The sequence below is a fragment of the Patiria miniata genome, unplaced genomic scaffold (assembly GCF_015706575.1).
Source record: "Patiria miniata isolate m_02_andy unplaced genomic scaffold, ASM1570657v1 HiC_scaffold_1, whole genome shotgun sequence".
NCBI lineage: Eukaryota > Metazoa > Echinodermata > Asteroidea > Valvatida > Asterinidae > Patiria > Patiria miniata.
Window position 1 is genome coordinate 31,328,252 of NW_024037047.1, and position 20,211 is coordinate 31,348,462.

Here is a 20,211-nt window from a genome sequence, read left to right on the forward strand (position 1 = left end):
ACCCGGCCCCTTTAGGGTTAAAAGATGTTCGAGCTTTGAACAAAATCACACAATTTTTCATTACCGACTATTTCAGATACCTTTCACAACTCAGGTATGAGTTGGCCTGCATATTTTCCACCTTAGATTTGGCATCAAGTTATTTGAAAATCGGTCTAAAAGAAACCACTTTTATTACACAAGGCAATTTGTATGAGTTTAATGGTCTACCATTTGGATTACATAATGCTCCTAGTACCTTGCAATGATGAATGAGGTGTTAAGAGGTTTGCATGTGAGGCTTTGTTTGGTTTAACTAGATCACGGATCCTAGAGGGAAGGATGAACGACTGTTCTGAGCTCTAGTGCAAGAAAAGTACTGAACGGATTTACCTTAATTGGTTGTATGCGTGATAACGAGCCTTAATATCCGTTGGCATGGTAATCGCCAACAACCGGCGCTATACATGAAATCTCGTTAAAATCAGATCTCGTATCGATAGGAAGATCGTAACAAAAGTCACAATTATATTTTGACTAAAGGCTATAAGAAGTTACTAGAAGTAGGTCAGTGCTTTTGTATCATATCTGGCATACGCCACGAATTCACCGAGTACCAGAACGTAACACTGTTCAACGTAAATTTCAACATTGTTGGAAGACACTGTACTTCATCATTGTCACGATCAAGTTCTTTCAGCGCATTTTAGTTTTCATAGAACGTACAGTCAAATACGACAAAAATACTCATGAAAATATATGTATCCTAATTGGTATAAAATGTCGGCATTTCAATGACCACATGCGCCTACATATAAAACTAAAGGAAAAAAATAGCATATTCTTTGAGAATTATGTAAATTATCTTAGAAGCGATGTTGTCTGTTCTAATTCATAATAAAAATGAACAATTTTCTCTGACAATTTGAAAATGGTCTATCAACGGATGACTGCAGTTTCTTTAATGGCGGATTTCGATACTTGAATTACAAAAGGATTCTCTGATTTTCTTGCGCCATTTTCAGGATGGAGTACGAAAAAATATTTCGTGCCTTTTCTATTAGAAGACATTTTAGGACAATATAATGAGAAAAACTTAATAATACGGTAAGGCATAAGGAATACAAAATGACTCGATTCTAATTTTGGAATAGGTTGTATTGACACAAGGCAGGCAGTAGTAAATGACGCGTTAAAGACGAAGTCTTCTTGCTTTGACTCAAAGTAAATAATTGTATTGACTCGGACCAGTGCTTATCGGGAATTCTTTCTTTGTCGTTTGGTGTGTGTTGGTAAATGATCGTGAACTTTATCAGATAACGAATTGCAAGCCCTTTAAAATTCCCCGGGCGCCGATAACAACTTACTATTTAAAACGCGTAAACTCGCATTAGCACCAGAACAAACATTTTGTAAAGATCGATCGAAGTACAAAGTAGGCCTGAAGATATCAGTTGTTATTGAGAGATCGGGTAAGACCTGGTAACCCTTTTGAAATGGTAAAAATAAATCATCTTTGTTTGTTGAGTGGTTGGGCACAAACCGACCACTATTTAAAATCGTTCAGATAATTTTTTTTTTTCTTTTCTGCACAATAAGTATCCGCGGTTTTTCTCCTAAACGGTTTATGGTATGCATATAGGCGTAGCCAGCGGGAGGGGGGGGGGTATTCAACCCCCCTAATAATTATTAAAGACTGTTCTTTTCCATTCAATTTCCTTTTTTCACCAGCTTTTACCCCCCCCCAAAAAAAAAAAATAAAATAAAAAAAAACCTACTTGCGAATAGTGCGCTTCTTTTGTTAACAAATGCCCTGTTTGTTTACAAAGTGCACTTCTTGAAAATAAGTTGTGCCTTTTTGGTTCCATCAGCCGGTACGGGTGCCTTTTCTTTACATTTCGCGCATGTATCGCCCTGAAAAGCACCATATACTGCCCGTATGTGTATATAATCGTGGGTTTTGAACAGCGCCCCCACCGACAGATGGTACCCCTTCCCCCGGACTATTTGATTTTACGGAGGCCAAGTGCACGGAGAAAAAAAAAAAGTCCACATTTAAGCACGGATGTGCAAGTGACATTTTCAAAAAAAATACCCCCCCAATACAAAAACTGTGCTATGCCTCTGGTATGAACTTGTAACTTTAAACATATATCGACCTTAATCCCAAGTGGTGCATACTACTCTGACGTCATTATGACGTTATCAGGTATCAAATTAAAAGCGATTTTTGTTTAAAGAATGACCAATTTCTTTAAGTTGTAACTTTTTAGCAAAATTGATAAATCACGTTCATACTTGGCAATGAGATTTTTCAAATCGCTTGACATTCATTTCGGGGTGGACCGGAGGGTGAAAGTGAAGTGAATTTAAAATATAAAAATGAGCCTAAAATCACAACAAACCAAAATTTCTTTCAAACGGTTGACGTGGTGATGATAAAACCTAGTTTACACTTGGACCTCGGTCCAAAGATGTTATAAATGTTGTGACATCATTGTGACGTGATCAGGTATCAAATTACAAGCACTTTAGGGCAAAACTTGACAAAAAAGTTTGAACTGTGTCTTCTAACTACATAGAGTATGGGGTTCGTTTTCGTGAAGTGGTTGATGTGCTTTGGGCAATATTTTTATTCCTGCGTACAAAACACTTTACCATTACTTCTGAAAATGGAATTTAACTTGAAAACGGAAGCATTTAGTCTTACTACAGACAAATAAATTAAGGAATTGCTGAGTGAGGAATGCCAAACATAAAAAACCTAGCGGTTTAACTTTTTTTATTAAAAGAAAAGGCATTCGTCAACAAGATTACTAAATTGCCCCAAGATGACAACCGCAAACTACTTTGCTAGTTTTCAAAATCATGACGTCATCAGACTGGACGTTATTGTGAGGAGAATTTCAAAAATATCAATGTTCAAATCCATCATTTGTTTTGTCTTATAACTGTTCGTAGCACAGATAATGATATACGCCAATATGTTGTCCCTGGGCTTCGAAATGCTGTGAAGTCATCCAACCGAAAGTTAGGTGTTATTTATACATAAATTTAAACATCCATTATAATATCTATATTTCAGAAGTTCTCTTCACTTCATGATTAACATGAATATTATGTTACGTGGCTGGGATAGTACGCCCGGAAGGGGTTGCATGGCGGTGTGACCGGGTAGGGCCGGACGGCCTTACGGGGCTGTCAAGATTGACAAGTATTGGGATGAAAATGGATATGGGGCATTAAAAGGCTTAAACCTATAAGTTACACCCATCAATCCTTAGTGTGAGTGACCCACACGCATATTGGGGCCAATCGAGGATGCACAAAGCGTCCTCGCAAGTTAGTGTCATACCGCACGCTACATTACGTTCACCGCGGGACGGTGTGCTGTACAGGCCCGCGGTAGATGGTGCGCACGGTGGCACACCGTACCACTATAGTACCACTATGGAGTACCGAAGTGTGACGTCATTTAGAACCAGAAAGTGTAGCGCAAACGAATGGAGTACGCGCGCGAGTTGGTTCACGGTTCACGGGCTGAATCACGCGCTAATGTCATTCACACATTTTGTGCGGGGGACGTATTCACTTCGGTACTCTACTTTCTGAGAAGGCAAAGGGCGCTATCTGGAGATGCGTACGGCGCACGTGCTTATTTGTGTATGTAGGCCTATTTGCTCGTACCCCACCCTGCAAACAGGACGCTGGGATACTCTGATGAGCTTCACAGAATCTTTGGAAGGAAGTGGTCTATGACCTATGTATAAAGCATCTGGGTGCAGCTGTTCAAGACCGCAGTTAGACAATGTGCGCAAATGCCATCCGAAAACTTTCATACAAATGCACACTTTCCAATATACCGAATGTGATCTCTGTTTCATTGCGGACCATGTGGACAACATTTTGTGCGTCGTATAATGGAATCCGAACATTCGTGATAATCGATTCGAAACGAAGCCTGAGCAAGTGACGGGAATTGTAAATTTACAACACACTGAACACGGATAAGATTTACAGATTTCCTACATTATTACGCTTTTCAACGAAAACAATCTCTTAACTGGAATAAAAGAGTAATGAATCAGTCTTAACGGCCGTTTTCAACCTTGCACTAGACATGACCGTGATGACGCGGGGGTCACAGGTCACGCAAAATCCAACCAATCAGAGCGTGAATTCATCAGAGTATCCCAGCGTCCTGTTTGCAGGGCTTGGGGGGGGGGGGGGTACGAGCGAAGTAGGCCTAGGCCCTTCGCTCAGCCCTGACTCAGGCCTACATGCACAAACATAATATTAATAGGAATATTTACTGACAGATTGTAACTGATATGACGTCATCAAACCGGAAATAAGGTGTACGTGTAAATAAAATGTGTGCTGAAATTTATCAAATCCAAAAAGATGCATTATATTTAAAAATTTAAACAATTTTTCAACTGAAAATGCTGAAGTTCGTTATTCTTTTTCTGTTCTGACATTAATATATTCACAACGTTACTGGACAGTTTTTAATGAAATGATTGTCTACTCGATCACTCTGTGGTTGTAGCTCAACAAACGCCAATCTCTTGTTAAAGATATAGTCCATTATTTGTAAATTGTGCATTTTGTTCGTTTGAAGCAGCAAAAGTGCTCAAAATCTAAAGAAGGGTACTGAACAACTAACCTGATGAAATTTCAGCTCAGCTTTAGCTGTATATTTCGAGAAAAACAGCATTCTAGCATCTCAATTTCAAATCAAAAGTTTAGTTGCTGAATCATGTTTTGAATTGGGCCTGAATTCAGCGTCCGAGACACGTTCTCACTGAGCCGATTGCAGCAACGCGATGTCGCGCACAGATCCGACGAATTATAGCAACCGCGCACGCGTGTGCGTCGTGCCAATGCTTGCGCGCGGTTCGCCGAATAACAAAACGAAATACTAATTTAAATTTACTACGGTGCGTCTTAAGAAGCATCGCTGGAGAGGCCTTCTTTCGTAATTTACTTCAAAATGACAGTTTGCCAGAAATAATAATTTCACAGGGAGTTTAGTCCCCTTACTATCTTTCAACCAAGTATGTTTTTCAACAATAATTACGCCAGTGACTTTTCGGATAGCTGCAAATGATGGACTTTAATAAGTGATTTATGTGTATGTGTATTTGTATATTACAAAGAAAGACCAACGGACGGTTTCTCATTGTCGGGAGTCAACTGTTTGTTTAACCCAGATAGGTTTATTTATTTGCTTGGTCTATGAGACAACAGGAAAAAGCCATACCTTGTCATCTATAGTATAGACAAACACGACGAGGTGCACGATACCAACATAAATCACTAGTGTCAAGCTTTGGCTTGATGAGCTTTTATGTTAACTGCATCCCCTAACCACTGATCCTGAGTGCTAAAAGATTCGGTTTCGGTCAAAGGAACTCTTTCCGCTAGTTATTTCTAGCGCAAACTTGATTCGTGCAACACTAAAACCGGCCACATTCCATGTATTTTGACAAAAATCGAATGGAGTTTGATGCAAAATGTAGCTTATATATTTAGTTTTGGAGAAGGCTACTGAGGAAAATCATTTCATTCAATGGCAAACATGAAGTTTGAATTAGCTTCATGTTCTTTGATATCTGAATGTAAGTCTTGATTTACTGTACAAAGGCGTTGCTAGTTTGTCATCCAATACTTGTAGATTTTACGGATATGTCTGAAGAGGGAATTATATAGTCGTCAGCTTGGAGCGTTGGGATAGAATGGTTACGTCGTTCGATTCATGTGCCGTTGTACATGGGTTCGAGCCTTGGCGGGGAACATAGTGCTTGTGTTCACGGCAAGACACTTAACTACAATTTCCTCCCTCCACACTTGGGTTTAAAAGGGTACCCGTGAAGGTTGAGGCCAGATTGCGCTGATCTCAAGCTGCTGCAGAAAAATGGTCTTTTCCAGATGAAGAGGGATAATAATTGTGGAGCGTCTCACGTATAAGGCGCTATATAAGCACAACATTATTATCAGAATAACCGAATCATTTTATGAACAGAGCATAGGACTTTTGTGAATTTTGTGTTTTAAATGCGCGCATTTATTTAAGAAATTTTGTGACATTATACACACATTTCTCACAATTTGAAAATGTATCTGCCAAACCTATTGTAAACAAAATTAATTTAGTATGTCCTATTTGTTACTTCAACAAATTAAATAGAATTTATCCATGTATACCAACGACGTCGTGATTTTTTTTCTTGACGAGTTCTACGAAAATTGGCGATTTTCTTGAAATAACCAGTAATGGAATGTTCACCGACGTCACAACCAGTGGTGAAGTTTGTTGAAACTAGAAATCATGAATTCGTTTTCCCCGAGACATTGTTTTTGATTAAAAAAATCATGACGTCAAAACCAATTATGACTCTTGAAACTAATGCATCATAAATTAGTTTTTTACAACCAGTTTGAATTTTGTCACGACTAGTCGTGAAATTTTTTCAACATCGTGATTTTTGGCATAATAGACGTGTATTAGTTTGTGATATCTTTAATTTCTTTTTCAAACATCGCTAATTTGTTTTCAAGATTTTTTTCACGTGACAAAATTCACAACTTGTCCTAAAAAAAACTCACTGTGTCGCAAAACAATTGATGGGTTGGCGTAAGAAAACAAACAATCACAAAGTCGCTTAATAATAATTATTTCATGACCAGTTGTGAGAATTTCACGATGTTCGAAAAAAAAATGACACCGTCTTGAAAAAAATCACGACTAGTCCTTAAAAAGTTCAGGACATCGCCAAAAAATGTCATGACTTGTTATAATAATAATTATGTACCTTCATGGCCACCACAATTATGTTGGTTAGCCATCCTAAGAAAGTGAAAACTTTAAAACATCTGCGCGCGCCTGGTTCGAATATGATGATGTTACCGTGCACAAACGGCAGTTGTTGACCGACTACAATTCACACACACCCAGCGGATGCCATTGGAAAATTACGCTGTGCGATATCGCTCAGTTGCCAAAAAAAAAGAAATTCTCTCAATCTCAATCTCTGACCTTACGACATCTTAATTCCAACGTTGTTATTTTCGAATATGTTCGTGAGGATCCTAAGCATAAAATATTTGTTTGTTTTATTTCCACAACACCAGGCAACATTTATTTACTAACCCATACTTGAGTGGCTTGAACATTGTAATGGAAATTTACGATCCATGACCGCAATGGACGAGTAATATGAATGCGACTGTTAATTTGGTTCAAATCAATCTCGCAAACGGTAGAGATACCATCTTATCAATACCGCGCTTTATTCATGACATGTATGGAAATGTCCTATTTTTTTTTTGGGGGGGGGAAACAATTAAACAAAAGAAAACGATGCCATCATAACATCACACTGTAAATTCCATTGCGCATTTAACCCTAAAAGGGCCGGGGGGGCGGAATCCGCCCCCCCCTCAACATTTTCCGCGATAGCTTCTAAAAAAAATTTTTTCGCGACCCGAGCTATTATGACTTTTTAGCCTCGAGCTTTGCGCATCTTTTGATACCAAAAACATAAAAATCGGACCACGGGTTTGCACGTAGCGAAAAATTTTCCGGCGCTATGCGCCGTGAAAACTGAATTTTCGCATATACGTCGTGTACACCGAGCAGAATTGGCATTCATACATATGAATAATTAATTAGCCATAATTCCAAAACCCTTTGACCTATAGTCATGAAATTTCTTGGGCATGTTGAGGAAGAGTTGTTCTATGCATGTAGTGAGTTTCAAAAATTTTCGTCACTCGATGGCCGAGATCTTAGGGGGGGGGGGGCGGAATCCGCCCCCCCCCCCCGGCTGAGAGATGGTCAAAATAACCCGGCCCCTTTAGGGTTAAAGAAAATGTTGGTAATGAATTCAAACAAAGTGTTATTACCACCAATGTTTTTACGTCGATCATTTCTTAGATATATTTTTAAGAAATGTTCTCTATTGATGACGTAAAGATGACGTCTGACGCACTTTTCATAATTTTAAACATCTCTCTAGATAATGGACATTGAAAAATCAACCTTGAGGTGAGGTCACATGACATGTGGCGACGTCATTTTTCAATGCCAACCTCTGAGCCAAGTTTCGGATCAATGTCAGTCAGTTGCTCAACCTGACTTCCTGGCTGTTCTTGGCGACTTCAATGCCAGGCTAGGCCCTGAAGATGTAGCGTTCACAGCCAGCCCAGAGACCAACGATAACAATAGCTGACTTCTCGAAGTCATGGAGGATCACCGGCTTCTAGCGGCCAACACTCTGTTCCAGAAGAGGAGAGGCAAGATGTGGACATGGAGGTCACCGCAGGATACGACCCACCAGCTGGACTACGTACTTGTGCGTAGGAAGTGGAGGACGATTGTCAGCAACTGTGAAGTCTACAATTCTTTTGGGTCCCTATACTCAGATCACAGAGTGGTGACAGTAACAGTGCGACTCAGCTTGATAGTACCAAGGAAGCCAAATACAAGTGGTGCGAACCAGCCGTAAACAAAAAGCTACAGACTCGCTTCGCTGTCGAAGTCAAGAATAGGTACCAAGCACTGCAAAGTGACGATGACCAGCTCTCGGACATCTACAAGCACTTTCTGTCTGCAAACCACGAGGCTGTGGAAGCTTGTCTAAAGCAAGTAGAGATGAAGCGGAAGAAGGAGAGAAGCAAGGAACCAAGAGATGCCGCGGTGAGGTAGAGGCTGCTCGAGGCACATATACTGCGCCTTCAACAGAGATCGAGATTCTCGTAGCTCCCAGTTTGCCCAGCTCAAAGCCCAAAGCGCTAAGGAGATAGTGCTGCTCTGGCATGCCCACTTTAAGAAGCCGCTAGGAAATCCGCCAGAGATAGTAGATGAGGACACACCAGTAGTCCAAGTGCTTAGCAACCTGATTATACCTGAAGGTCCCTTCCCCTTGAAGGAGTACCAGAAGGCCAAGTCGTACATCAAAACTAGGAAAAGCTTTGGTGGGGCGGGGTAACACCTGAACCACTGAAGTATGTCCCTCTAGACGACACAGTATTGACTCTCATAAACAAAGCCTACGTTTGGTGCAATCGAGTCAGAATTAGACCCTCAGGAAATCCCTGGGAGTGGGTTACTCTCAACATCGTACCGGTACGTAAGTCGGAAGACCTCTCAAAGCCCGAAAACTACCGGGAGATCAGTTTGTCCTCGCTTGTTGCAAAGACATACAACCGTATGATCTTGCATCGCATACGCCCTGTGCCTGATCCACTCTTGCGAGACTCGCAGAACGGCTTTTACCCGAAATGATCTACAGTCAGGCAGATCCTTGCCCTGCGGCGATTATTGGAATGAGTCAAGGAGAAAAACCTGTCGTGTGTCATCACCTTCTTTGATTTCAAAAAAGCATTTGACACTTTGCAAAGAGACAAGCTCATCGAGATCCTTCGCGCGTGCGGTGTTCCAGAGAAGCTGGTGATGGCAATCTTGGCAAGATGAGGAGGAAAAGGTGGTCACCCCAGACGGTACCATGGACCTCTACTAGATCCAGGTCGGAGCCCTGCAGGGGGACACGCTGTCGCCCTTCTTGTTCGTGCTCATGTTAGACTTTGCGCTGAGACGGGCCGTCGAGAGAAAGGAGGAAGAGCATGGCTGTACGCTCGCCTGTCGTAGAAGTCGGAGAGTGCCACCAGTGGTGATCACTGACCTCGACTTTGCTGATGACATCAGTCTCCTCTCCGACACGGTGGACCAAGCACTTGCATTGCTTGCAGCTGTGGAGCTCCAGTGCTGCCGAGGAGGGCTACAGCTTAACTCAAAGAAGACCAAAGTGATGACGTTCAACTATGAGGACAGAATCATCAGGTCCCGAAATGGCGCTCCCCGATAGGTCGTTGAGGAGTTGAAATACCTCGAAGTCCTTATAAGAACAACTGAGAGCGAGATGAGAGCGAGGAGAGCGTTAGCGTGGAAGGCCTTTCATGGTATGAGTCGAGTATGGAGACCTGGTCTCACCGACGACATCAAGAGACGTCTGTTTGTGGCTACAGTTGAGTCTTTACCTCTTTATGAAGCTCAGATGTGGACGAGGACAGCAAAGCACGAGAGCGCTAGACGGCGTCTACAGGCAAATGCTAAGATGGCAGTCAACGTTAGTTGGGAAGACCGTGTGCCCAACATCCAGCTCTACAACACCCTGCGCAGAGTTTCAGCTCACGTCAGGGAGTGGAGGATGAGGCTGGAAAGCCACTGTGTGCGTCATCCAGAGCTTGCTGCGAGTCAGCTAGTAGTGTGGGTATTCGACCTGTTGAAGAGGGACGCAGTACAAAAAGATAGGCGACTCACATTTTTTACATTTAAAATGACATAAAAATCCACGATGACGTCACCAGAACGTGACTTCGATTCTTACCTATCACACATCCCAGTTAAACTACATACCAAGTTTCAAACCAATCCAATTTCGACTCCATGGGTGCGTGCGCGTTCCTTCACTAATCCCTGTCCGTGATGAACACGTGAACGATGCTGACTGGCTATTCAGAGCGTATATGCGCGCGCATTTTGAAGATATCCCGCCCTGCGCGTCCATAATAATGCGCTCGCGTGCTTTGCATGTTACGTCACGCACAACAATTTTTAAGGGTATAAATGTGTGTTTGGGAGATATTATAACACTCTGTTTAAGACCGGTTTGAGTCTGGATGGGCGATAATTAGCCGAAGCGAAACCGAGGGTAATTACTACCGACCGAACATACATTTATTCCCATTCATAAATACCTTTTCGGTCAAAAAAACAAAAACAAAACAATTTTACATCATGTTTTACGAATCACCCCTCTGACTGTAATATGGAATGCCCCTCCACAACTCGTAACCTTATAGAGACATCGGCGTGCGCGTCGCGCGTACTGCACGATGACGCGCAAAACGCAGGTGGGCTGGTGAAGTGTAAATTTCAGACCATGAAATACTGATTCACTGGTAGTACATTGCGCATGCATACGGGAGGAATTTGAACGTTCAACCAATGAAACGTTAAAAGGCACCGGATTTCATAGGAATGCGTAAACTGTCTCAGGTATTTATGAATTGTTATTCAAAACTAGCGATGCCTCCACGATATGGATTATTGCAGCCTCATTTTTCGTTAAAACAACTGAACTTTGTATCTGCCGTTGTACAGGGACGAAAGGGGTACGTACATTTAATACAAATCTTTGCTAAATAACGCAACGTCCAAACTTTATGTTTGAAAGTATTGATTCTTAAAATCACTAACATTAAACACATATTTTGACACATTTAAATTGCACAATTCCAAGGGTTGAGATCGCGCAAGGCATGATGGGAAAAATGGCGCAGCAAGATTTCGTACCCATGTAAACGAGGTTGAACCCTATCAGACTTATATTTTTCTAGACAATTGATCTTTAAATATACGCCTTTAAGATGACGCCACATAAACCATGATGACGTCACAATGACACACTCTTTGGGCCACAACTTTGCTGAATGATGTTTGACAAAGATGAAAGCCAAATGTTGCGTCCAAAGCGTATACAAAGTCTTTTTTGAAAGAACTTAAAAAGAGGGAAGAAGAAGAAAGAACAAAAATTCAGAACAAAACCAAAGGCTTTTCCGCAACTTGGCGGAAATGCTACAGGTATATGTCTGTTCGATGAACAGAAATAATGGGCTTTTCTGCATTTTGATGGTTTTTTATGAGTTTATGCATTTTTAGTCCATGTGCAGTCACATAAAATGACCTTTTTCACATATGAACGAATACGTCTTATTTTAAATGAACGAAATTTGATTTGACAAATTTGTTTGCTATTAAATAATGTAAAAGAAAAAAGTAATATTTAAAATATAACAATGTAGTAAGCTACTTTTAAAGTCATCACGTTGCCTCAAACAATCGCTTAATAATGATAACAGTGCACTTGTTCATTTATTTATACATTGGTAGAGTTTTTTTGGTAATGTTAATTAGCTGTTTCGGTGTATACACCGAAACAGATCTTGTTCTCGTTAAGATTTATTTTTTTTTCGGGGGGGGGGGGCTGTTTCGGCAACCAGCCGAAACAGCCTTTGTTGTCGTTAAAGGTCTTTTTTTATTATTATTATTATTTTTTTTTTTCAGTAATTTTTGCCTTAAGCATTTGTACACGTTTTTTTTTTTAATCAATCCGATTGAGTTTATACTTGACACACACTTAGACCAGCATCTGAAGTTTTTTGCCGAACATTGACATGATCGTGACGTCATCATGAGTCACGTGACGTCACATTATATGCGATTTTTCTGTTGTGACCATTTTCTAGCAGAACTCGGCTATATCTGACAGATTGGGCTATATATCAAGAACTACAGGTCCGATTGGGTTGAAAGTTGGTGTGTACCTAAACCGGAATGTGTTATAGATGAAAATTTAGGTGACGCCACGATGACGTCATCACATGACATGTGACGTCATATTAAAAAAATGTATATTTTAAAGGCCAATATCTACAGAACTACACGTCTGATTTGGTTGAAACCTAAATCGGGATGTGTTATAGATGACCATTTAAGTGCCGTCACGATTACATCATCACGTGACATGTGACGTCACAATATAGGTGCATATTTTGAAGGCCTATATCTCCATGACTGCAGGTCCGATTGGGTTGAATCTTGGTATGTACCTAAACCGGGATGTGTTATAGATGACGTGACGTCACATTATATGCGATTTTTCTGTTGTGACCATTTTCTAGCAGAACTCGGCTATATCTGACAGATTGGGCTATATATCAAGAACTACAGGTCCGATTGGGTTGAAAGTTGGTGTGTACCTAAACCGGAATGTGTTATAGATGAAAATTTAGGTGACGCCACGATGACGTCATCACATGACATGTGACGTCATATTAAAAAAATGTATATTTTAAAGGCCAATATCTACAGAACTACACGTCTGATTTGGTTGAAACCTAAATCGGGATGTGTTATAGATGACCATTTAAGTGCCGTCACGATTACATCATCACGTGACATGTGACGTCACAATATAGGTGCATATTTTGAAGGCCTATATCTCCATGACTGCAGGTCCGATTGGGTTGAATCTTGGTATGTACCTAAACCGGGATGTGTTATAGATGAAAATTTAAGTGACGTCACGATGACGTCATCACGTGACATGTTACGTCAAAATTCAAAGCCCTATGAGACTGTAACCACCTATTATATTCCACCATTTATTATAAACAAAAGTACACATCCTTCCTTGATGGAACTTATACTTGAAACTTTACATGTTACATGTCACAAAAAGCTACCGAAACAGCTCTATGTTTGTCCACAAACATACTTGACATAAATCTAGGGTTTTTTTTTCCAGTCATTTTTGCCCATAGCATTTGTACACGTATTTTTGTTACCGGCACTTTGCCCCCTAAAATCAATCCGATTGCCTTCATACTCTGCACACAATAAGACCAGCATCTGAAATTGATCCTCGAACATTGACGTCATCATGACGTCATCATGAGTCACTTGACGTCAAATTATATGCGATTTTTTTGATGTGAATTTTTTTTAGCAGAAGTCGGCTAGATATGACAGATTGGGCTATATCTTTAGAACCACAGGTCCGATTGGGTTGAAAGTTGGTATGTACCTAGACCGGGATGTCTTCATCATGTCGGTTTTAAGGCCGTTGTCCAGTCTGTTCTGGGTTGGCCTGCTTTCTCCCTATGGCTCTCCTCCACTTGGCCCTGTCCGTCGCATCCCTCGCATTGACTCCAAGCAGTCGCATGTCATCTGACACGGAGCTCTGCCAAGTCTTGCGCGGTCGGCCGACGGGTGTGGGCCCACCCACAATTACGTTGGTACACCTCTTGACCCAGTTGACATCCTCCCTTCTCTCCACATGACCAAACCACCTCAGCCTGTGCCTCCTCAATACGATGCCGATCCCCTCCACTCCCACTCTCCTCCTCAGCTCCTCGCTTGACAGCCTGTCAGCCAGAGACACCCCACACATCCACCTGATCATTCTCATCTCTGCTCGTTCCATCTGCTGGATGTGCCCCACCCTTGTGGGCCATGTCTCGCAGCCGTACACCATACTGCTTCGGACACAGGCGGTGTATACCTGGCCCTTCATCTTCAGGGGCGGCGCCTTGGATGTCAAAAATGGGGCCAGCTCCCTGAACTTCTTCCACCCACTCCTCACGCGTGATGTCACTGCTGCATCTGCTCCTCCCTCAGCACCCAGCATGTAACCCAGGTAGCAGAACGACTCCACCACCTCATACGTGTCACCGCAGACCTCCAGACCCGCTTCTCTCTCCTCTGGCCGTAGATCATCACCCCGACATCTCTTACAAACGAACGTGGCGCTAGCAGCCTGAAGACTACCCTTCAAGCCACTACATCGCCTGTGAACCCACTTCCTACACGTTGTACACTGGATTGAGTTGGCAGCTACACCTTTCCCACACACACCACACGGCCATGCACCAGAGCTCGTCATTGGCCCACCGCTGACGCGACTAACCATCACCTTGGTCTTCCCGGCGTTGATCTTCAGACCCTTAGATGCCAGACACACTCTCCATGCTGCAATCTTTGCATGTAGCTGCTCCCTTGTCTCTGCTATAAGGACTAGGTCGTCCGCATACAGCAGTTCCCAAGGCAGCCCGCCTCGCGTCTCACTGGACACCACGTCCATCACAGTAGCAAATAGCAGGGGGCTCAGTACCGAGCCGTGGTGTACACCAACCTTCACCTCAAAACTCCTGCTATCCCCTGCACCTGTCCTCGCCACCGTACTAGCACCAGTGTACAACATCATCACTGCTCTCACCAGCCATTCCTCCACACCCCGCTTCCTCAAGGCCCATCGCACAACCTCCCTTGGCACCCGGTCAAAAGCTTTCTCAAGATCCACAAACCCGAGGTAGAGCTTCTTCTTCTTGGCCAGAAATTTTTCCTGCAGCTGTCGTACAATGAAAATGGCGTCAGTAGTTCCTCTACCCGGCGTAAAGCCGAACTGCATCTCGTCAATCTCCACCTGCATCCTCAGACGTACCTCAAGCACTCTCTCCCACACCTTCATTGCCTGCTCCAGGAGCTTGATGGCCCTGAAAGAGCCACACTCTAAAGGGTCACCCTTGCCCTTGAACAGGGGAACCAAGATGCTGTTCTGCCAATCTGTGGGAATACGGCCTTCTGCTAAAATGGAATTGCACAAGACCGTCATCCACTGTACACTGACACCTGCAGAGGCCTTCATCATCTCACTAACCACTCCAGATGGACCAGCGGCCTTCCCAGACTTGGTGTGCTTCAGTGCCTGAGCCACCTCCCATTCTTCGATGAGGCAAAATGGACCCTCCACCACTTTACTTTCCACCTCCCTGTCCCACTCGTTCTCCACATTGAGCAGCCGCTCCATGTATCTCCTCCACACCTCCTGCACACCTTCAATATCCGTCACGAAATTACCATCCTGATCCTTGACACAGCTCGCACCAGTCACATCCTGCCGCTCCTTTGCCATCTGCTTGGCAATCTTAAAGAACTGCCTCCTACCCTCACCACTCCGTAGATCCGCTGCAAACTCCCTTCTCTTGGCATCTTGTACCATCCACACCTGTCTCCGTGATATCCGCTTTGCCTCGAGGTACGCTAACCTATCCGTCTTCTCGCCCGATGACTTCCATATATTAAAGCGGCGCCTCTTCTCATCAACTGCATTCCTGACCTCTTCGGTCCACCACCATGACTCCTTGTGCCTAGGCTCACCCTTCGTCCACCCACAGACCTCTTCTGCAGCTTGCAACCAGATATTCCTGGGCACAGACCACCTACTATCCACACTTTCCTCCATCACAGCCTGCTCTGCCAATTCCTCCACCCTTGCTCTAAACCTCTCGCTCACATCCTCCTTGGCTAACCGCCACACTCGCAATCTCGGCACTTGCTTCTTCTTCACCTTCCTAGCACCAACCAGAGCCAGAGCCAGGTCACCAACGACAAGACGGTGTTGTGAAACACACTCTTCACTTGCGATGACCTTGACATTCTTCACCATGGTGCGGTCCCCTTTCCTGACCATCAGGAAGTCGATAGCACTATTGCTTCCACCGGAACTGTACGTCACCAGCTGGTTGGGGGTCTTCCTGAAGAATGTGTTGCATATCACCAGCCCGACCGCGTCACCAAACTCGAGGATCCGCTCACCCGCGACATTCCTGTCACCATAACCCATGCCTCCATGCACGCCATCATAACCATCTGCAGCCGCACCCACATGGCCATTGAGATCACCTCCCACAATGACACCCTCTCTCTGTGGCAGCCTCGAGACTACCCTAACCATCTGATCCCAGAAGGAATCCTTCTCTTCCCGTGACCTCCCGACCTGTGGGGCATAGGCCGAGATAACGTTGACCACTCTCCTCCCGACCAGTAGCTTCACCAACAGGATCCGTTCACTGACTCGCTGAACCGCCATCACCTGGTCAACCCACCGTTCTACCAGCAACATCCCGACACCTCCGCTTCCGTCATCAGTGCCCATCCAGAAGAACTTATACCGCTCACCCCTCCTACCAAGCCACCTTGCACTACCTCCCTTCCACCTTGACTCCTGCACACAGCACATATCCACTCCCCTCCTCACCATCGCATCCACCACCTCCCCAGACCTCCTCGACATGCTGCCAATGTTCCACGTTGCCAACCTCAAACGCTCAACCCCCCTCCTGTTCTGACCTCCCCGCAGGACATCGGGCGAATAGCCGTCATAACTTACTGCGGCTTGGCCTCCTCCTCCACCTCTATGTTTGACGAAGGCTGGTGAAGCGGCCCACGGAGTACTTGAGGCTGTACCCCGCCTATTCATATTACTAGCCATAGTTTGAACAATTGGAGCAAGATTTCACAGCTGGATGCCCTTCCTGACGCCAACCACAAGACGACTCCTACGTCACGCTGTGGGGAGCGATGGTCATATTCTGATCCGTGACCATACAGATATAAGCAGGCCGATACTGCACGGGTTTGAAATCAGAGTTTCCTTCTCCTAGGTGGGCTGCCTTACATGGCTAACGAGCCCCAACAACCCGGGTTTGAAATCAGAGTTGTCCTTCTCCTAGGCAGATCGCCGACCTAGGCTAACGAGCTCCACCTACCCGTGTTTGGAATCAGAGTTGTCCTTCTCCTAGGCGGACTACCAACCAAGGTTGACGAGCTCCACCTACCCGGAGCAACTGGTTATAGCGCCAGAAATTCGCTGACACCCTCTGCCATTCTGTAAAAACGGGAGTTGGCACGAGAAGCCAGGCAGTAGGATTTGATTAGGAGAGGCTAATGTTGAGACGCCGTGCTATACAATGGAGTACTTCAGTGGAAATGGAGCTGCTCGATTCTCCATACCGCCCCAGCACATCCTTAACCTTTAACCATCTTATAGATGAAAATTAACTTGACGTCATGATGACGTCATCACGTGACCGGGGACGTCACAATGTAAATGCATATTTTGAAGGCCTATATCTACAGAACTACAGGTCCGATTGGGTTGAAAGTTAGTATGTATTTAACCCTAAAGGGGCCGGGTTATTTTGACCATCTCTCAGCCGGGGGGGGGGCGGATTCGCCCCCCCCCTAAGATCTCGGCCATCGAGTGACGAAAAATTTTGAAACTCAATACATGCAGAGAGCAACTCTTCCTTGACATACCCAAGAAATTTCATGACTATAGGTCAAAGGGTTTTGGAATTATGGCCAATTAATTATTCATATGTACGAATGGCAATTCTGCTCTGTGTACACGACGTATATGCGAAAATTAAGTTTTCACGGCGCGTAGCGCCGGAAAATTTTTCGCTACGCGGCAACCCGTGGTCCGATTTTTATCTTTTTGGTATCAAAAGATGCGCAAAGCTCGAGGCTAAAAAGTCATAACAGCTCGGGTCGCGAAAAAAATTTTTTTAGAGGCTATCACGGAAAATGTTGAGGGGGGGGGGGCGGATTCCGCCCCCCCGGCCCTTTTAGGGTTAAACCGGGATGTGTTATAAATGAAAATTGAAGTTTCGCAACGATGATGTCATCATGGGTCACGTCACGTTAAAGATTAATATATTTAATCTTTGAAAATAAATATAAAATCAACCATGAGAGACCTGAACTTGACGTTTGCCGGAATCGATAGAATAATCCAAGGTCTTCATTTTTTATATTATGTGCAAAATCACGTGACCCTTCCTTCCGGCTGAAACCGGAAGTGCCTTATAATTTCAAATTGGTGAAAGATGTATGCTCTGGCTAAGTTGTTATTTACTAACAAAATATATATTTATAGATGAAAATTGATGTGACGTCATCATGATATCATCACGTCGCATGTGACGTCATGATTCAAAGCCATGGGAATGTAATCACATATTATATGCCACCAGTTATTATAAACAGAACTACACATCCTTCCTGGATGGAACTTAATATTGAAACTTTACAAGTCACATGTCACAAAAAGTTACCGAAACAGCCCTGTGTTTGTCCACAAACACAAGTCTAGTTTCCTTCTTTTTTTCTCCTTTTTCAGACTTTTTCTTCATAGGTTTTGCACACGCTTCTTCTACCAGTTCACTTCGGCACTTTTTATAAAATCTGATTGATTTCATACTGGCTTGGTACATACTTAGAACACCACCAACAGATGGTCCTAGAAGAAATTTGTGATCGTGACGTCATGCATTTATTCCCCATATGTTTTGTACACGTTTTAAAACACTCCAGTTTAGCATCTTCGTAAAAATCCGATCGACTTTAGACTTAATACATATTCAGACCACCACCCACAGATGGTTCTAGATGAAAGTCGTGATCGTGATGTCATCAGGTGTCAGGTTACGTCACATTAAAGATGCATTTTCCCCAGAGGGCTTGTACACGATTAAAACACCCTACTTTGGGCACTTTCGTAAATCTGATCGCCTTCAGACTTAGTACATACTTAGGTCACCACCAAAAGATAGTCCTAGAAGAAATTCGTGATAGTTACGTCATCAGGTGGTTTTTTATAACTAAACGTCAGTGGATTTTTTCGTTTTGAGGTCGCTTTCAAGATTGAATAATTTCTATATTGGTAGGGGAAAAAATCGAGGTGAAACTCGAAAATATCACGGGGAACGAATCTTTAAATGCCTTTTTAATTTTTCCAAATGTGAAGGGTCAAATGGGCTCTGTAAGTTTCTTCTAAAGCGTATTTATGAGGCAATACCTTTTTTTTTAAAATGATAATTTAAAAGCATAAACGGCAGGTTTCGTGAAGGCTAAGCTTTTGCTCTTGAATAAACTTCGCACTCTAATAATAAATACTGATGCGGAATTTTATGTGAATTTCCAGTAATATTATTAATTGTCCTTGAGTAAACCTAGGTACGTGCAGAAGAATGTTATCGCAAACGACCGTGATTTCCAGGGGAAATTCCAGTTAAACTCTGTCCTTGCTTTGTTTGTTCTGTATTTTGTCGATCAAAGGATAGTTTAATAAATAACTCGTCGAATGTGTGCAGGGTTAGCTTTCAAGTGGTCCTGGGCAAACGCCGTACATTTAGATTTTCGGTTTCCTCGTAACATTTCGTCGCAAACCGATGCTTATAGGCGGACCTTGTGTATGGCAAAACAGCTGAACTCGAAAAATAGGATTTTGATAAAATTGAGTCTCAAGTTCAAACGTTTGACGTTTTGTGATATGAGACTGGATAGAAGACCGAAAGAACCCGTGAATATAGGAAAGTTTTATTATGTATTTTTCCAAATTGGAGCATAGATGGATTGAAGGTTTTTAAATATAATTTTGAATTGGCATTCTTTGCCAAAAAAATATAACAAGTACTTCAATCTAATACCTTGCTGGTAAAACAGTCAATCTAAATTAATTTGGACTTATCTTTTTAAGGGCATCTCTATAGCGTACACACATTGAACTTATCTTCCTCGTATGATATTTGTTCATAGCTGGCACCTTCATGTTGGCACCCTTATGAAAGAGCGAGGCCTAACGGCAGTAATAAATACTGATGCGGAATTTCAGGTGAATTTCCAGTAATATTATTAATAGTCCTTGAGTAAACTTCGGTACGTTCAGAAGAATGTTATCGCAAACGACCGGGATTTCCAGGGGAAATTCCAGTTAAACTCTGTCCTTGCTTTGTTTGTTCTGTCTGTTATCGATCAAA